Below are 18,853 nucleotides of genomic sequence, written 5' to 3'. Positions count from 1 at the left end.
TGTTTTTGGAAGTAAATATGTAGGAGACAGAAACAAGTACGCCCTGTAAGAGCAGTGATCTCATGGTACAAAAATCAAAACACATTGTGCGTACAAGAAGTTTATTTGATTTACAGAGTATTAACACCCATTACTGAGCTGTACAGTAACATCAGCAGAAATGGATCTCATTGAACATTATCCAGGCCCAGATGTAATTAATGGCAAAATCACTTAATGAGAGAGATCTTTATGGTGAGAGACTGTATTTACTGGTGAACTCGCTGGTGTGTCAGCAGGTTGGATGCTTGACTGAATCCCTTCCCACACACAGAGCAGATGAATGGCCTCTCCCCGGTGTGAACCCGCTGGTGTCTCAGCAGGATGTATGACCGAGTAAAATCCTTCCCACACACAGAGCAGGTGAATGGCCTCTCCCCAGTGTGTACTCGCTGGTGTCTCAGCAGGTGGGATGACTCAGTGAAATCCTTCCCACATTCAGTGCAGGTGAAAGGCCGCTCCCCAGTGTGAACTCGCTGGTGTCTCCGCAACCGAGATGTTTCAGTGAACTCTTTCCCACATTCACTGCAGGTGAACGGTCTCTCCCCAGTGTGAACTCGCTGGTGTGTCAGCAAGGTATATGAGCGAGTGAATCCCTGCCCACACTTTGCGCAGGTGAATGGCCTCTCTCCGGTGTGACTGCGCCAATGAGTTTCCAGGTCAGACGGGTAATTGAATCCCTTCCCACAGTCATCGCATTTCCAAGGTTTCTCTCTGTTGTAACTGCATCTATGTCTCACCAGGCCAGACGATTGGCTGAAGCCTCGCCCACACACAGAGCATGAGTACGGATTCTCTTCACTGTGAACTGTGCTTTCTCCTTCCATGGTCAATGACCAATGATATTCACCTCCTGACAAATCCAGTGTCTCCAGCAGGTCTTGGCCTGATGTTTGATCTGAGTTCTCTTTCTGTAAATCTTCTCTTTCCAATTCCCTGGAACATGAATTTGAAACAAGAAACAGTGGAATGAAAGCAGTCAATTGAAATAAAAACCCAACTGCGTTAAGTGAAGAGAACCTGACACCAAGTCAGGACTCTTGTCTCCTGCAGGAGAGTTTGAGAGAGGAGCAGGAAAAGGAAATGACTGGTATTGGCAAACAGGATTAAGGAACATCCCAAGGCATTTTATACAAATACAAGGAGCAGTTGTTGCGAGTGATGTATAAATTTGTTCCTCTGAGACAGGTAAGAAGGGGTAAGATTAAGGAGCCTTGGATGACGGGTAGAGAGGTGCTTCTTGTCAAAAAGAAAAAGGCAGCTTATGTAAGGTGGAGGAGCAAGGGTCTAGCACAGCTTTAGAGGATTACAGGCTTGCTCGGAAGGAGCTCAAAAGTGGACTGAGGAGGGCCAGGAGGGGGCACGAAAAAGGCTTGGCAGGAAGGATTAGGGAGAACCCGAAGGCAATTTACTCATACGTGAGGAATAAGAGAATGATCAGGGAGAAGGTAGGGCCGATCAGGGATAACGTGGGGAACTTGTGCGTGGAGTCTGAGCAGATCGGGGAAGCCCTAAATGAGTTTTTTGGTTCAGTTTTCACTAAGGAAAGGGACCTAGTCATGAATGAGAACTTTGAGGAGCAGGAAAACAGGCTTGAACAGTTCAAAGATTGAGGAAGTTGATGTGCTGGAAATTTTGGCAAACATTAAGATTGATAAGTCCCCAGGGCCGGACCAGATTTATCCTAGGTTGCTCCGGGAAGCGAGAAAGGAGGTTGCTAAGCTGCTGGCGAAGATCTTTTGCTTCCTCACTCTCCACGGGATTCATACCGGAAGATTGGAGGGAGGCAAATGTTGTTCCTCTTTTCAAGAAAGGGAATAGGGAAATCCCTGGAAATTACAGACCAGTCAGTCTTACGTCTGTGATCAGCAAGGTTTTGGAAAGAATTCTGAGGGATACAATTTATGACTATTTGGAAAAGCATAGCGTGATTAAAGGGAGTCAGCATGGCTTTGTGAGGGGCAGGTCATGCCTTACAAACCTTATTGAGTTCTTTGAGGAAGTCACGAGACAGGTTGACGATGGTCGAGCAGTGGATGTGGTGTACGTGGACTTCAGCAAGGCATTTGATAAGGTTCCCCACGGCAGGCTCATTCATAAAGTCGGGAGGTATGGGATACTGGGTGATTTGGCTGTCTGGATTCAGAATTGGTTGGCTAACAGGAGGCAGAGAGTGGTTGTAGATGGTAAGTAATCTGCCTCGAGGTCAGTGCTGAGTGGTGTCCCGCAGGGCTCTGTTCTTGGGCCTCTGCTCTTTGTAGTTTTTATAAATGACTTGGAAGAGGAGGTTGAGGGGTGGGTTAGTATGTTTGCTGATACCACAAAAGTTGGAAGTGCTGTTGATAGTATCGAGGGCTATTGCAGGCTTCAGCGAGACATTGACGATATGCAGAGCTGGGCTGAGAAATGGCAGATGGAGTTCAACCTGGATAAATGCGAAGTGGTGCATTTTGGAAGGTCGAACTTAAATGCTGAATATAGGATTAAAGGCAGGATTCTTGGCAGTGTGGAGGAACAGTGGGATCTTGGTGTTCAAGTCCATAGCGCCCTCAAAGTTGCCACCCAGGTGGATAATGTTGTTAAGAAAGCATATGGTGCTTTGGCTTTCATTAACAGGAGGATCGAGTTTAAGAACCGCAAGGTTATGCTGCAGCTGTACAAAACCCTGGTGAGACCACACTTGGAATATTGTGTCCAGTTCTGGTCGCCCTATTACAGGAAAGATGTGGAGGCTTTGGAGAGGGTGCAAAGGAGGTTTACCAGGATGCTGCCTGGACTGGAGGGCTTGTCTTATGAGGAGAGGTTGACTGAGCTTGGACTTGTCTCTCTGGAGAGAAGGAGGAAGAGAGGTGACCTGCTCGAGGTGTACAAGGTAATGAGAGGCATGGATAGAGACGATAGCCAGAGGCTTTTCCCCAGGGCAGGACTGACTGCCATGATGGGTCATAGTTTTAAGGTGTTAGGAGGAAGGTATAGAGGAGACGTCAGAGGGAGGTTCTTCACCCAGAGAGTTGTGAGTGCGTGGAATAGTTTACTAGTGGTAGTCGTGGAAGCAGAGTCATTAGTGACATTTAAGCGACTGCTGGACATGCACATGGACAGCAGTGAATTGAGGGGAATGTAGGTTAGGTTATTTTATTTTTGGATTAGGTTTATTTCACAGTACAACATCGTGGGCTGAAGGGCCTGTACTGTGCTGTACTTTTCTATGTTCTATGTTCTAAAAAGCTAGCTAGGGAAAGGGTAGGTCCACTGTGAAAAAAGTGGGAATTTATATGTGGCCCCAGAAGAAGTGGCTGAGGTCCTTAAACAGTACTTTGCATTGGAGTTCACAAAGGAAAAGGACATAGTGGATGGCAAGTGTTGGAAGGGTTATCTTGACATTCTGAGGCATGTGAATATAAAAAAAAAGTGGTGACGGCCGTTTTGAAAAGGAAGTCCCCAGGACCTGATGGGATCTATCCCTCAATGTTGAGGGAGGCAGGTGAGGAAATTGCTGGGGTCTTGTACAAAATCTTTGTATCCTCTTCAGTCACAGGAGTGGTGCCAGAGGTCTGGAGAATAGCCGATATTATTCCTTTGTTTAATAAGGGCACCAGGGATAATCTGGGAAATTACAGGCCAATGAGCCTTATGTCAGTGATATGGAAATTATTGGAAGACTCTTCGGGATAAGATCTACTCACATTTCAAAAAATATGGATTTATTAAAGATAGCATGCCTTTATGCGAGGTAGGATCTGTCTCAATGAGATTTTTCAGGAGGTGAGAAAGAAGATTGATGACGGCAGAATGGTAGATGTTGTCGATATGGACTTTCGACAACATCCCTCATGGCAGATACAAAAGATGAAGTCAAATGGGATCCATGGTGAGCTGGCAGTCTGGGTCAGTCATAGGAGAGACACTAGCAATGCATGGGTGCTTTTCTGACTGGAGATCTGTGGCTGGTGCTGTTCCGCAGGAATTAGTGCTAGAGCCCCTGCTGTTAGTGACGTATTAATGATTTGGAGGAGAATGTAGGTGGCCTAATTAGTAAGATTGCGGATGACATAAAGACTGGGGGACCTGCGGATAGTGTTTAACTCACTGCTACATCTCTTCCAGCTATGCCCACCTTGAAGAAGTTCAGCTCCTCTCCCCAACTGCATGTCCATTCTAAAATTTTTTCTTGTTCACGTTCATTAATTTCACTGTTAAATAGTTCCCATTACCAGCTATTCATTCCCCCAGAGTGACCATTACACAGGCCTTTGTCTTCCAACTATTTTTCACTCTTTCTGGGCTCTTCCTCTATGTATTGTTTACTCAACTCTCCCCAAACAACCGCATCTTCTGCATAAATGCCAAACATTTCCAAGCTACCATTAGTTCTGAAGAAGGGTCATTGAACCCAAAACGTTAATTCTGACTTCTCTTTAAAGATGCTGCCAGACTTGCTGAGTTTTCCCAGCAATTTCTGCTCTTGCTGCATCTGATTAGATTTAGAATTTGAAATGGGAGTTGTCAAGTATTTGAGAATGAGGAACTTCAGCCGGTGGGTTTGGTTGCAGATGTTCTGTCACCCTGTGAGGTAACATCATCAGTGCATCCCCAGTGAAGCGCTGGTGTTCTGTCCCGTTTGTTATTTAGATCCATCTGCTTGCTGGGTTGGTTAGTACTACATCCCATTCTGTTTTTCAGTGGTTTGTACATTGGGTCCAGTCAATGTGTTTGTTGACAGACTTCTAGTCAGAATGTCAGGCGTCCAGGAATTCCCCGGCATGTCTCTGTTTGGTTCATCCTAATATGGATGTGTTGTCGAATTTGCGTCCTTCTTCAATGTGTATTGAGACCAGTGAGAATTGGTTTCCTGATGGCTAATTTGTCGTCATGTATGCTTATTGCCTGTTCTCTGCCAGTTTGGCCTGTGTATCAATTTTCAGGGTCCTTGCATGATATTTTGTACATTACTTTAGCTTTACTGGTTGTGGGTATGGGACACTTTACGTTCGTCAGTAGCTGCCGCAGGGTAGTTATTGGTTTGTGGGCGACCCTGATACCTAGGGGTCTGAGCAGTCTTGTGCTCATCTCTGATATTTCCCTGATGTACGGTCAGGTGACGAGTGTGTCTGGCCATGTTGTGTCTTCTTGTTGTGGTCTGTCGCGGAGGTAACGGGCAGATTGTTCCTTCTGGGTATCCATTCCTTTTAAAAGCTCCGTATAAATGCTCCCGTTCTGCTTTGCGCAATTCCGGGTTGCTGCAGTTAGGGAACCGGATTACCACAACCCTGAAGAAATTACACAGCCCAGAAAACATCAGCAACACAGGCTATCAAAAAAATGAAGCCAGAGGGATCTAACACAACTCGCTTCTATGGACTCCCTAAGATACACAAGCCAAGGGTCCCCCACAGACCAATTGTCTCACTACCAGGCACGCCAACATACAGATTAGCCAAAGAACTACAACAGAAACTGAAGTACTTAGTTGACCACACTACCAACTCCATCCACTCCTCCCAAGAATTCCTCGACATCATCAAGGACACCAGAATAGAAGGGGATGAAATAATGGTATCCTTTGAAATAACAGCACTATTTAGATTAAATTCCCTACAGTGTGGAAACAGGCCCTTGGACCCAACAAGTCCACACCGCCCCTTGGAGCATCCCACCCAGACCCATGCCCTTATAACCCACACACCCCTGAACACTACAGGCAATTTAGCATGGCCAATCCACCTAGCCTGCACATCTTTCGACTGTGGGAGGAAACCCACGCAGACACGGGGAGAATGTAAAAACTCTGCACCCGAGTTACCCGAGGCTGGAATCAAACCTGGGTCCCTGGCGCTGAGAGGCTGCAGTACTAACAACTGAGCCACCGCGCCACCCATCTACAAACATCGACCTAGCCAAAGAGACAATTGCCGCACTGCTGGATGAATTAGGAAAGCAGGCACCCCACAACCTCACAACCCACTTCACTTTCAATGGCCATGTATTTAAACAAATCAACAGAACACCAATGGGATCCCTAATATCAGGGCTGATAGCAGAAGCAGTAATGCAAAGAGTAGAACGGACAGTGCTCCCCACTATCCAACCCAACTCTGGGTCTGCTAGGTAGACAACACCTTTGTGATTATTAAATACATAAGGCAGAAGAAACCCACTGACACAGAAACATTATCCTCACTAGAATAAAATTCACAAAAGAAGACGAGAACCACAGCCGACTACCCTTCCTGGACATAATAGAGGAAGGTAAGAACAATGGGGAATTCCAGACTGGCGTATACTGTAAAACCACCCATGTGGGCCAGATACTTAATGACACCAGCAACCACCGCAACACCTGTAAACAGAGCATCATCAGGTCACCGGAACAACATGAAATTGCACAAAGCAGAACAGGAGCATTTATATGGAGTTTTTAAAAGGAATGGATACCCAGAAAGCATAGTCTGCTGTTACCTCTGCAACAGGCCACAAGAATAAGACACACATGGCCGGAAACACTAGTCACCCTACCGTACATCAGGGACATATCGGAGATGACCACCAGACTGCTCAGACCAGTAGGAATCAGGGTAGCCCTCAAAACCGCAACCAAACTGCAACTGCTACTGGCGAACGTAAAGGATCCCATACCCACAGCCAATAAAACTAACGTAAAATACAAAATACCATGCAAGGGCTGTGAGAAACATTACACTGGCCAAACTGGAAGAAAACCGGCAATAAGGATACACGAAGACCAACTAGCCACCAATTCCCACTGGTCTCAATAGACATGGACAAAGAAAGACACGAGTTTGACTGGGACAACACATCCATAATTGCACAAGCCAAAAAGAGACATGCCAGGGAATTCCTGGAGGCCTGGCATTCTGACCAAACTCCGTCAACAAACACAATGGTTTGTATACTGGAGATAACAAGGTGTAGAGCTAGATGAACACAGCAGGCCAAGCAGCATCAGAGGAGCAGGAAAGCTGACGTTTCAGGCCTCCGTCCAGTTCAATGAAAAACAGAACCGAAAGTGATAGCAACCACTCCAGCAAACCAATGCATATAAATAACAATCGGGACAGAACACTAATGCTTCATCGGAGGTGCACTGACTATGTGACCCAGCAGGGTGACGAAACGTCTCCAACCAAACCCACTGGCTCGGTGAGCAAGTCTACAACCTCATCCACAATCCGAGCTGCAAATATTCTCAAAAAAATCCTTTAAATGAGGAACTTTCAGGGTTACAAACAGCAAGTCAGTGTCTAGGACTAAACAGGGCTGATCTTTCAAAGAGACAACACAAACACTAAAAGGTTAAACAGCCTCCTTCTACATTGTAAAATAGGGCTGAGTTAGCACAGCTTTGTCAAGGCAGGTCCCGCCAGATGAATTGTTTGGATTCCAACAATATGGCACCATCCAGGACTAAGCAGCCTGCTTGAATGGCACCTCATCCACCACCTTCAACATTCACACCCATCACCATCAATGTGCAGTGGCAGGAGTTTGTACCATCTGCAAGATGCAATGCAGAAATTCACCAAGGCATTTTTTTAGACAGCAAATGCAAGATAGAAAAACGAGGGCAGCACGTACATGTGAACTTCACCACCTGCAAATGACACTCCAAGCCACTCACCACCCCGATTTGAAACTATGTCAACATGTATCTACACTCCTTTGCTGTCACTGGGTCAGAATCCTGAGGGCATCGTGGTTTTGCCTGCCTCAAATGAACGGCAGTAGTACCGGAAAGCAGCTTATCACCAGTTTCTGAAAGGGAATTAGGGTTGGGCAATAAATACTGGTCCAGCTAGCGATGCCCACACCCCCTGAATGAACTAAATAAAACAAAAGGCCCTGCCTTAGACATACGTGGCACTCTACTCATCAAATTGTGTGGATGAGACAAAGACCTATTTACATCTACTTTCTGTTACCTGCCAGTCCCCAGCAATCATGCGATTATATTAACTCTTACACCTCGGAGACCGTGTTAGGGAACTACAGCTGGATCTGAATGAACTTTGGATCATTCGGGAGGCTGAGGGGGTAATTGAGAGGAGTTACAGGGAGGTAGTCACAACTCAGGTACAGAAAAAAGGTAGATGAGTTCCAGTCAGGGGATGGAAAGGGAACAGGCAGACAGTGCAGGGATCCCCTGTGGCCATTCCCCTCAATAATAAGTATATCGTTTTGGATACTGTTGGGGGACACGACTTACCAGGGATAAGTCATGGGGGACAGGTATCTGGAACAGAGTCTGTCCCTGTTGCTCAGAAGGGGAGGGGGGAAAAGGAGGAGAGCATTAGTCATTAGGGACTCCATAGTTAGGGGGACCGATAGGAGGTTCTGTGGGGACGAGAGAGACTCACTATTGGTGTGTTGCCTCCCAGGTGCCAGGGTCTATGACATCTCGGATCCATGTTTTTGGGATCCTTAAGGGGGAGGAAGAGCAGTCCCAAGTTGTGATCCACATAGGCACCAACGACATAGGTAGGAAAAGGAATGGGGATGTGAGGCAGAAATTCAGGGAACGAGGGTGGAAGCTTAGAGCTAGAACAAACAGAGTTGTTATCTTTGGTTTGTTGCCCATGCCACGTGCTAGAGAGGTGAGGGATAAGGAGCAACAGCAGTTGAACACGTGGCTACAAAGATGGTGCAGGAGGAAGGGATTCAGATACATGGATAATTGGGGCTCAATCTGGGGTAGGTGGGACCTCTACAAAAGGGATGGTCTACACCTAAACCAGAGGGATACCAATATCCTGGGGGGGGGGAAATTTGCTATTGTTCTTTGGGAGGATTTAAACTAATTCAGCAGGGGGGTGGGAACCTGAATTGTAGCTCCAGTGTCCAGGAAGTTGAGAGTACTGAAGTCATAAATAAGGTTTCAAGGTCGCAGGAGTGTATCGGCAGGCAGGAAAGTGGTTTGAAGTGTGTCTACTTCAACGCCAGGAGTATCCGGAATAAGGTGGGTGAACTTGTGGCATGGATTGGTACCTGGGACTTCGATGTTGTGGCCATTTCAGAGACATGGATAGAGGAGGGACAGGAATGGTTGTTACAGGTTCCAGGGTTTAGATGTTTCAGCAAGATCAGGGAAGATGGTAAAAGAGGGGGAGGTGTGGCATTATTAGTTAACGACATTACGGTGGCAGAAAGGACATTTGATGAGGATTCGTCTACTGAGGTAGCATGGGCCGAGGTTAGAAACAGGAAAGGTGAGGTCACTCTGGTGGGAGTTTTCTATAGGCCTCCGAGAAGTTCCAGAGATGTAGAGGAAAGGATTGCCGAGATGATTCTGGACAGGAGCAATGGTAACAAGACAATTGTTACGGGGGACTTTAACTTTCCAAGTATTGCCTGGAAATGCTACAGGTCGAGTACGCTAGATGGGTCAGTTTTTGTCTAACGTGTGCAGGAGAGTTTCCTGACACGGCATGTAGATAGGCCAACAAGAGGCAAGGCCACCTTGGATTTGGTTCTGGGTCATGAACCAAGCCAGGTGTTAGATTTGGAGGTAGGTGTGCACTTCGAAATGTGGAGCTTGTTCAAGGAACAGCAAATGCAAGTCCTTGCTGAGCATGTACCTTTCAGGCAGGGAGGAAGTGGTCAAGCGAGGTAACCATGGTTTACTAAAGAAGTTGAATCTCTTGTCAAGAGGAAGAGGGAGGCTTCTGTAAAGATGAGGCGTGAAGGCTCAGTTGGGGCGCTTGAGAATTACAAGTTATCCAGGAAGGACCTAAAGAGAGAGCGAAGAAGAGCCATGGGTGGACATGAGAAGTCTTTGGAAGGTGTGAAGATAGATAAGTCCCCTGGGCCAGATTGGATGTATCTTGGGATTCTCTGGGAAGCTAGGGAGGACCCTTTGGCTTTCATCTTTATGTCGTCATTGTCTAAAGGAATAGTTCCAGACGACTGGAGGATAGCAAAAGTTGTCCCCTTGTTCAAGAAAGGGAGGATGGACAGTCCTGGTAATTACAGACCTGTCAGCCTTACTTCAGTTATGGGTAAAGTGTTGGAAAGGATTATAAGAGATAGGATTTATAATCATCTAGAAAAGGATTTGATTAGGGAGTCAACATGGTTTTGTGAAGGGTAGATTGTGCCTCACAAATCTTATTGAGTTCTTTGAGAAGGTGACCAAACAGGTGGATGAGGGCAAAGTGGTTGATGTGGTGTATATGGATTTCAGTAAAGCATTTCATAAGGTTACCCATAGTACGTTATTGCATAAAATATGGAGTCATGGGATTGAGGGTGATTTAGTGGTTTGGATCAAAAATTGGCTAGCTGTAAGAAGACAGAGGATGGTGGTTGATGGGAAATGTTCATCCTGGAGTTCAGTTACTAGTGGTTTACTGCAAGGATCTGTTTTGGGGCCACTGCTGTTTGTCATTTTTATAAATGACCTGGATGAGGGCGTAGAAGGATGGGTTTGTAAATTTGCAGATGACACGAAAGTTGGTGGAGTTGTGGATAGTGCAGAAGGATGTTGCAGGTTACAGAGGGACATAGATAAGCTGCAGAGATGGCTGAGAGGTGGCAAATGGAGTTTAATGCAGAAAAGTGTGAGTTGATTCACTTTGGAAGGAGTAACAGGAATACAGAATACTGGACTAATGGTAAGATTCTTGGTAGTGTGGATGAGCAGAGGGATCTCGATGTCCATGTGCATATATCCCTGAAAGTTGCCACCCAGGTTGCTAGGGTTGTTAAGAAAGCATATGGTGTATTAGGTTTTGTTGGTAGAGGGATTGAGTTTCAGAGTCATGAGGTAATGTTGCAGCTGTACAAAACTCTGGTGTAGCCGCTCTTGGAGTATTGTGTACAGTTCTGGTCGCCACATTATAGGAAGGATGTGGAAGCATTGGAAGGGATGCAGAGGAGATTTACCAGGATGTTGCCTGGTATGGAAGGAAGGTCTTATGAGGAAAGGCTGAGGGACTTGAAGCTGTTTTCGTTAGAGAGAAGAAGTTTAAGAGTTGACCTAATAGAGACATACAAGATGATCAGAGGATTAGATAGGGTGGACAGTGAGAGCCATTTTCCCTGGATGGAGATGGCTGGCAAAAGGAGACATAGCTTTAAATTGAGGGATGATAGATATAGGACAGATATCAGAGGTAGGTTCTTTACTCAGAGAGTAGTAAGGGTGTGGAATGCCCTGCCTGCAATAGTTGTAGACTTGCCAAGTTTAAGGGCATTTAAATGGTCATTGGATAAACATATGGATAATAGTGGAATTGCGTAGGTTAGATGGGCTTCAGTTTGGTTTCACAGGGCGGCGCAACATTGAGGGCCCAAGGGCCTGTACTGCGCTGTAGTATTCTATGTTCTATTCTATGAGCTTTTATTTTCTCCAACATTCCTTGTTGTGGCATGTTATCAAATGCCTTTTTGAAATCCAATCAACTTCCCTTTATCCACAAGTTCAAAGAAGGCAACACATATTTAATGGTACAACAGGAAATATGTGCAGAGACAAAGCAATCTGAATTTTTGAGATGACAGGACATGACAAGAGTAGTTAGTTAAATATATTAGAGTTTGGGCTCCACAAATACTGAGGCAAAAACAGGGCAACTGTGGTTAGCCCAAAAAATTGGACAGATTCTTGGAGAAAGCAATGTGATGAAAAAGAACGGAAACTGGAGCATGCAAGGAAGGAGAGACACTCATGTAGTAGTGTTGTCATTAGACTAGTGATTCTGAGGCCTAGTCTCATGAGCTCAAATCACAGACAATTGCATGGATTTTACCTTAAATTTTGTATAAACCAACAGAGCTGGAAGTGAAAACTCATCTTATGGAGCGTGGAACAGTCCCTCTTCCGCACCTACACAGGTCCCAAACCCCACCTCTTCCTCCATTACATTGATGACTGTATCGGCGCCGCCTCTTGCTCCCCAGAGGAGCTCGAACAGTTCATCCACTTCACCAACACCTTCCACCCCAACCTTCAGTTCACCTGGGCTGGACCTCTCAGTCTCCATCTCAGGCAACCAGCTTGTAACTGATGTCCATTTCAAGCCCACCGACTCCCACAGCTACCCAGAATACACCTCCTCCCACCCACCCTCCTGCAAAAATTCCATCCTCTATTCCCAATTCCTCCGCCTCCACCGCATCTGCTCCCACGATGAGGCATTCCATTCCCACACATCCCAGATGTCCAAGTTCTTCAAGGACCGCAACTTTCCCCCCACAGTGGTCGAGAACGCCCTTGACCGCATCTCCCGCATTTCCCGCAACACATCCCTCACACCTCGCCCCCGCCACAACCACCCAAAGAGGATCCCCCTCGTTCTCACACACCACCCCACCAACCTCCCAATACAACGCATCATCCTCCGACACTTCCGCCATCTACAATCCGACCCCACCACCCAAGACATTTTTCCATCCCCACCCTTGTCTGCTTTCCGGAGAGACCACTCTGTCCGTGACTCCCTTGTTCGCTCCACACTGCCCTCCAACCCCACCACACCCAGCACCTTCCCCTGCAACCACAGGAAATGCTACACTTGCCCCCACACCTCCTCCCTCACCCCTATTCCAGGCCCCAAGATGACTTTCCATATTAAGCAGAGGTTCACCTGCACATCTGCCAATGTGGTATACTGCATCCATTGTACCCGGTGTGGCTTCCTCTACATTGGGGAAACCAAGCGGAGGCTTGGGGACCGCTTTGCAGAACACCTCCGCTCGGTTCGCAATAAGCAACTGCACCTCCCAGTCGCAAACCATTTCCACTCCCCCTCCCATTCTTTAGATGACATGTCCATCATGGGCCTCCTGCAGTGCCACAATGATGTCACCCGAAGGTTGCAGGAACAGCAACTCATATTCCGCTTGGGAACCCTGCAGCCCAATGGCATCAATGTGAACTTCACCAGCTTCAAAATCTCCCCTTCCCCCACCGCATTCCAAAACCAGCCCAGTTCATTCCCTCCCCCCACTGCACCAGACAACCAGCCCAGCTCTTCCCCTCCACCCACTGCATCCCAAAACCAGTCCAACCTGTCTCTGCCTCCCTAACCTGTTCTTCCTCTCACCCATCCCTTCCTCCCACCCCAAGCCGCACCTCCATCTCCTACCTACTAACCTCATCCCACCTCCTTGACCAGTCTGCCTCCCCCTCTCTCCCTATTTATTCCAGAACCTCACCCCATTCCCCTCTCTGATGAAGGGTCTAGGCCCGAAACGTCAGCTTTTGTGCTCCTGAGATGTTGCTGGGCCTGCTGTGTTCATCCAGCCTCACATTTTATTATCTTACTTATGGAGCTATAATTGATTGTCTTAAAAACATTTCTGGGTCTCCATTGCCTGCATGCGTGGAAAACTGGTTAACATGCGATTCCACACCAAGGCCAATATGATTCAAGGTGGCTTAGCAAATTGTTCCCTTTTGAATCCCTGAAATGTAGCCTGCAGATGCAGCAAGCGACAGGAAATGCCATTGTGTATTGCAGGGTGAATGGAATATATAAGTAGGGATGTAATCCTGTATTGTGTAGGGTATTGGTGAGACTGAGGTGCTGTGTATAATTTTAGTCTCCTTACTAAACAAAATTATATAATGGCATTAGAAGCATGTTAGAGAATGTACACACAACAGATTCCTGGGAAGAGGGGGCTAGTTTATGAGAAAATTTGCACAGGCTGAGCCTGCGTTTATTAGAGGGGCGAGGTAAAGGTGAATGGTTGCTACCACTTGTAGAAGTGTCGAGGATTAGGGAACAAAGGTTAAACATGAGGACAATTATAAAAACCTTCTAAGAAAATGAGGATCATTTTATTCCTGTGAGTCTTTGGGATTATTTATAACCTTGCAAGTGATGGATGCAGAATCATTGAATATGTTTAAGACAAAGGTTCCCGATTAATAAGGAAATCAAATTGTATCAGAGGCCGCCTGGAAAGTGGAGTCAGATCACTATCAGATAAGCCATAAGACCATAAGACATATGAGTGGAAGTAAGGCCATTTGGCCCACCGAGTCCACTCCGCCATTTCAATCATGGCTGATCGGCATTTCAACACCACTTCCCTGCACTCTCCCTGTAGCCCTTGATTCCTTCTGAGATCAAGAATTTGTCGATCTCTGCCTTGAAGGCATCCAACGTCCCGGCCTCCACTACACTCCGTGGCAATGAATTCCACAAGCACACCACTCTTTGGCTGAAGAAATTTCGTCTCATTTCAGTTTTATATTTACCCCCTCTAATTTTAAGGCTGTGCCCACGGGTCCTAGTCTTCCCGCCTAACAGAAACAACTTCCTAGCGTCCACCCCTTCTAAACCATACATTATCTTGTAAGTTTCTATTAGATCTCCCCTCAACCTTCTAAACTGTAATGAGTACAATCCCAGGATCCTTAGCCATTCATCATACGTTAAACCTACCATTCCAGGAATCATCCGTGTGAATCTCCGCTGGACACGCTCCAGGACTAGTATGTCCTTCCTGAGGTGTGGGGCCCAAAATTGGACACAGTAATCTAAATGGGGCCTAACTAGAGCTTTATAAAGCCTCAGAAGCACATCGCTGCTTTTATATTCCAACCCTCTTGAGATAAACGACAACATTACATTTGCTTTCTTAATTATGGGCTCTACCTGCAAGTTAACCTTTAGAGAATCCTGGACCAACACTCCCAGATCCCTTTGTACTTCTGCTTTGCAAATTTCACCATTTAGAAAATAGTCCATGCCTGTATTCTTTTTTCCAAAGTGCAACACCTCACATTTACTCAAATTGAATTTCATCAGCTATTTCCTAGACCACTCTCCTAAACTGTCTAAATCTTTCTGCAGCTTCCCCACCTCTTCAGTACTACCTGCCTGTGCACCTATCTTTGTATCATCTGCAAACTTCGCCAGAATGCCCCCAGTCCCTTCATCCAGATCATTAATAAATAAGGTGAACAGCTGTGGCCCCAACACTGAACCCTGCGGGACACCACTCGTCACCGGTTGTCATTCCGAAAAAGAGCCTTTTATCTCAACTCTCTGCCTTCTGTCACACAACCAATCCTCAATCCAAGCCAGTAGCTTACCTCGAACACCATGGGCCCTCACCTTGCTCAGCAGCCTCTCATGAGGCACCGTATCAAAGGCCTTTTGGAAGTCTAGATAGATAACACCTACTGGGTTTCCCTGGTCTAACATACTTGTTACCTCTTCAAAGAATTCAAACAGGTTTGTCAGGCACGACCTCCCCTTACTAAATCCATGCTGACTTGTTCGAATCTGACCCTGTACTTCCAGGAATTTAGAAATCTCATCCTTGACAATGGATTCAAGAATTTTACCAACTACCGAGGTTAAGCTAATCGGCCTATAAATTTCCATCTTTTGCCTTGATCCTTTCTTAAACAAGGGGTTTACAACAGCAATTTTCCAATCGTCTGGGACTTTCCCTGACTCCAGTGACTTTTGAAAGATCATGACCAAAGCCTCCACTATTTCCTCAGCCACCTCCCTCAGAACTTTAGGATGTAGCCCATCGGGGCCAGGAGATTTATCAATTTTTAGACCTTTTAGCTTTTCTAGCACTTTCTCTTTTGTAATTCCTACCATACTCAACTTTGCCCCCTGACTCTCCCTAATTGTTGGCATACTACTCATGTCTTCCACTGTGAAGACTGACACAAAGTACTTATTAAGTTCTTCAGCTATTTCCTTATCTCCCATCACTAGCCTTCCAGCATCAATTTGGAGCAGCCCAATGTCTACTTTTGCCTCTCGGTTGTTTCTGATGTCTTGAAAGAAACCTTTACTATCATTTCTAATATTAACTAGCCAGCCGACCTTCATATTTGATCCTCTCCTTCCTTATTCCTCTCTTTGTTATCCTCTGTTTGTTTTTGTAGCCTTCCCAATCTTCTGATTTCCCAGTGCTCTTCGCCACTTTATAGGCTGTCTCTTTCTCTTTGATATATTTCCTGACTTCCTTTGTCAGCCATGGCTGTCTAATCCCACCCCAGATAATATTTCTTTTCTTTGGGATGAACCTCTGTACTGTGTCCACAATTACACCTAGAAACTCCTTCCATTGTTGGTCTACTGTCTTCCCCGCTAGGCTCTGCTTCCAGTCAATTTTCGTCAATTCCTCTCTCATGCCCCTATAATTACCTTTATTTAACTGTAACACCATTACATCCGATTTTGCCTTCTCTCTTTCAAAGTGCAGACTGAACTCTACCATATTATGATCGCTGCCTCCTAAGTGTTCCCTTACTTTAAGGTCTTTTATAAAGTCTGGCTTATTACATAGCACTAAGTCCAGAATAGCCTGCTCCCTTGTGGGCTCCATCACAAGCTGTTCCAAAAAGGCATCCTGCAAACATTCCATGAATTCCTTTTCTTTGGATCCACCGGCAACATTATTCACCCAATCCACCTGCATTTTGAAGTGCCCTATGATCACCATGATGCCTTTCTGACATGCCCTATCTATTTCTCGGTGCATCTTGCGCCCCTGGACCTGATCACTGTTAGGAGGTCTGTACATAACTCCCATTATAGTTTTTTTGCCTTTGTGGTTCCTCAATTCCACCCACACAGACTCCACACCCTCTGACCCTATGTCATTCAGTGCCGTAGATTTAATTTGTCATCTTAACTAACAAGGCAACCCCACCCCCTCTGCCCACCTCCCTGTCTTTTCGATATGTTGTGAATCCTTGGATGTTTAACTGCCAGTCCTGAACTCCCTGCAACCATGTCTCTGTGATGCCTACCACATCGTAATCATTCAAGAGGATTTGTGCTGTTAATTCATCCACTTTGTTGTGAATACTACGAGCATTTAGATAAAGTGCCTTAATGCTAACTTTCTTATCATTATTACAGAGGTTGGAAATCCCAAGATGTCTTAAGCTATCCTTCCTTTTTGATGTATTCCTAGTCTGCCTTGAGCTTAAATCCACCTGTACACATGCTATCTTGTTGCTTATCTTTCCATTTAACTCTACACTCCCTGTCTCTTTCACTTTTCCTTCCCCCCAACTCAGAAGTTTAAAGTCCTACTGACCACCCTATTTATCCTTTTCGCTAGAACACTGGTTCCAGATCGGATATTACTGAATGGCAGAGTAGGCACTTTATGTCAAATGGCCAACTCGGAGTCTTGAATCAGAAGAGAATGACCAGAATCTTAGCAGGAAATTCAAACACAAGGTTGGCTTGAACAGGCTACGTTTGTTCTCCATGAAATATATTCGGGAGAAAAGGGTAACTAGGGAGAGAATAGGGTCCCTTAAAGATCAGCAGGGCTGCCTATGTATGGAAAATGGGGAAGATACTAAACGAATATTTTGCAACAGTATTTACTGTGGAGACAAATATGGCAGATATAGAACGTGTGGAAATAGGTAGCGACATCTTGAAAAATGTCGTCATATTACAGAGGATGTGGCGCTGGACATCTTAAAACACACAGAGGTGGATAAATCCCCAGGACCTGATCAGGTGTACCCTAAAACTCTGTGGGAAGCAAGGGAAGTGATTGTTGGGCCACTTGCTGATATATTTGTATCATTGTTAGCGACAGTTGACGTTCCAGAAGACTGGACGTTGGCTAAAGTGGTGCCAATATTTGAGAAAGGTGGTAAGGAAAAGCCAGAGAACTATAAACCAGTGACCCTGACATCAGTGTTGGGCAAATTGTTGGATGAGATCCTGATGGACAGGATTCACAAGTATTTAGAACGGACTTATTAGGAATAATCAGCATGGCTTTATGCATGGCAAGTCATGTCTCACTAGCTTGAGTGAATTTTGAAGTAGTAACGAAGAGGATTGATGAGGGCAGAGTGGTGATCATGATCTACGTGGACTTCAGTAAGGCGTTCAGCAAGGTTCCTCATGGTAGATTGGATGCCCAGGCTAGATTGCATGGAATACAGGGAGAACTAGTCATTTGGATACAGAACTGGCTTGAAGGTGGAAGGCAGAGGATGGTGGTAGAGGGTTGCTTTTCAGATTGGAGATCTGTGACCAGTGGTGTGCCACAAGGATCAGTGCTGGGTTCACTGCTTTTTGACATTTATATAAATGATTTGAATATAGGAGGTACGGTCACTAAGTTTGCACATGACACCAAAATTAGAGGTGTAGTGGTGGACAGTCAAGGAGTTTACCTCAAAGTACATAGGGATATTGATCAAATGGGCCAATGCGCCGAGGAGCGGCAGATGGAGTTTATTTTAGATTAATGCAATGTGCTGCATTTTTGAAAGGCAAATCAGGACACACTTAATGGTAAGGTCCTGGAGAGTGTTCTGAACAAAGAGATCTTGATGTGCAGGTTCATGGTTCCTTGAAAGTGGAGTCACAGGTAGTTAGGTTAGTGAAGAAGGCATTTGGAATGCATGCCTTTATTGGACAGTACATTGGGTAAGGAGTTGGAGGTCATGTTGCGCCTGAACAGGACATTGTTTAGGCCACTTTTGGAATACTGTGTTCAATTCTGGTCATCCTGCTATTGGAAGGATGTTGCAGAATTAGAAAGGGTTTGGAAAAGATTTACAAGGATGATGCCAGGATTGGAGGGTTTAAGCTCTAGGGAGAGGCTGAATAGGCTGGGGCTATTTTCCCCGGACCAAAAGGTTTGTTTCCTTACTGTACATCTTTATGACTCTAACAGGCACAGCAAAACAGAGCACATTTGTACAGAATGAATGGCAGGACATAATCCACTCTGTTTATTTGGACAGACAAACAGGAGGCTGGAAGAACACAGCAAGCCAGGCAGCATCTGCAAGAAAGGAGAAGTTAATCTTCAGGGTAACACCTGAAACATT

At 45.7% G+C, this 18,853-nt stretch overlaps 1 pseudogene; it reads right to left on the bottom strand.

Annotated features, from left to right (window-relative positions):
- Positions 1-209: 209 nt before the first annotated feature.
- The window catches only part of LOC132206005 (zinc finger protein 420-like), a 59,722-nt pseudogene continuing 41,078 nt past the window's right edge, over positions 210-18,853 (bottom strand).

This window comes from Stegostoma tigrinum, chromosome 42, assembly GCF_030684315.1.
Source record: "Stegostoma tigrinum isolate sSteTig4 chromosome 42, sSteTig4.hap1, whole genome shotgun sequence".
Classification (NCBI taxonomy): Eukaryota; Metazoa; Chordata; class Chondrichthyes; order Orectolobiformes; family Stegostomatidae; genus Stegostoma; species Stegostoma tigrinum.
Note: the sequence above shows the minus strand (reverse complement) of the source record. Positions and strands in the feature narration are given on the sequence as shown.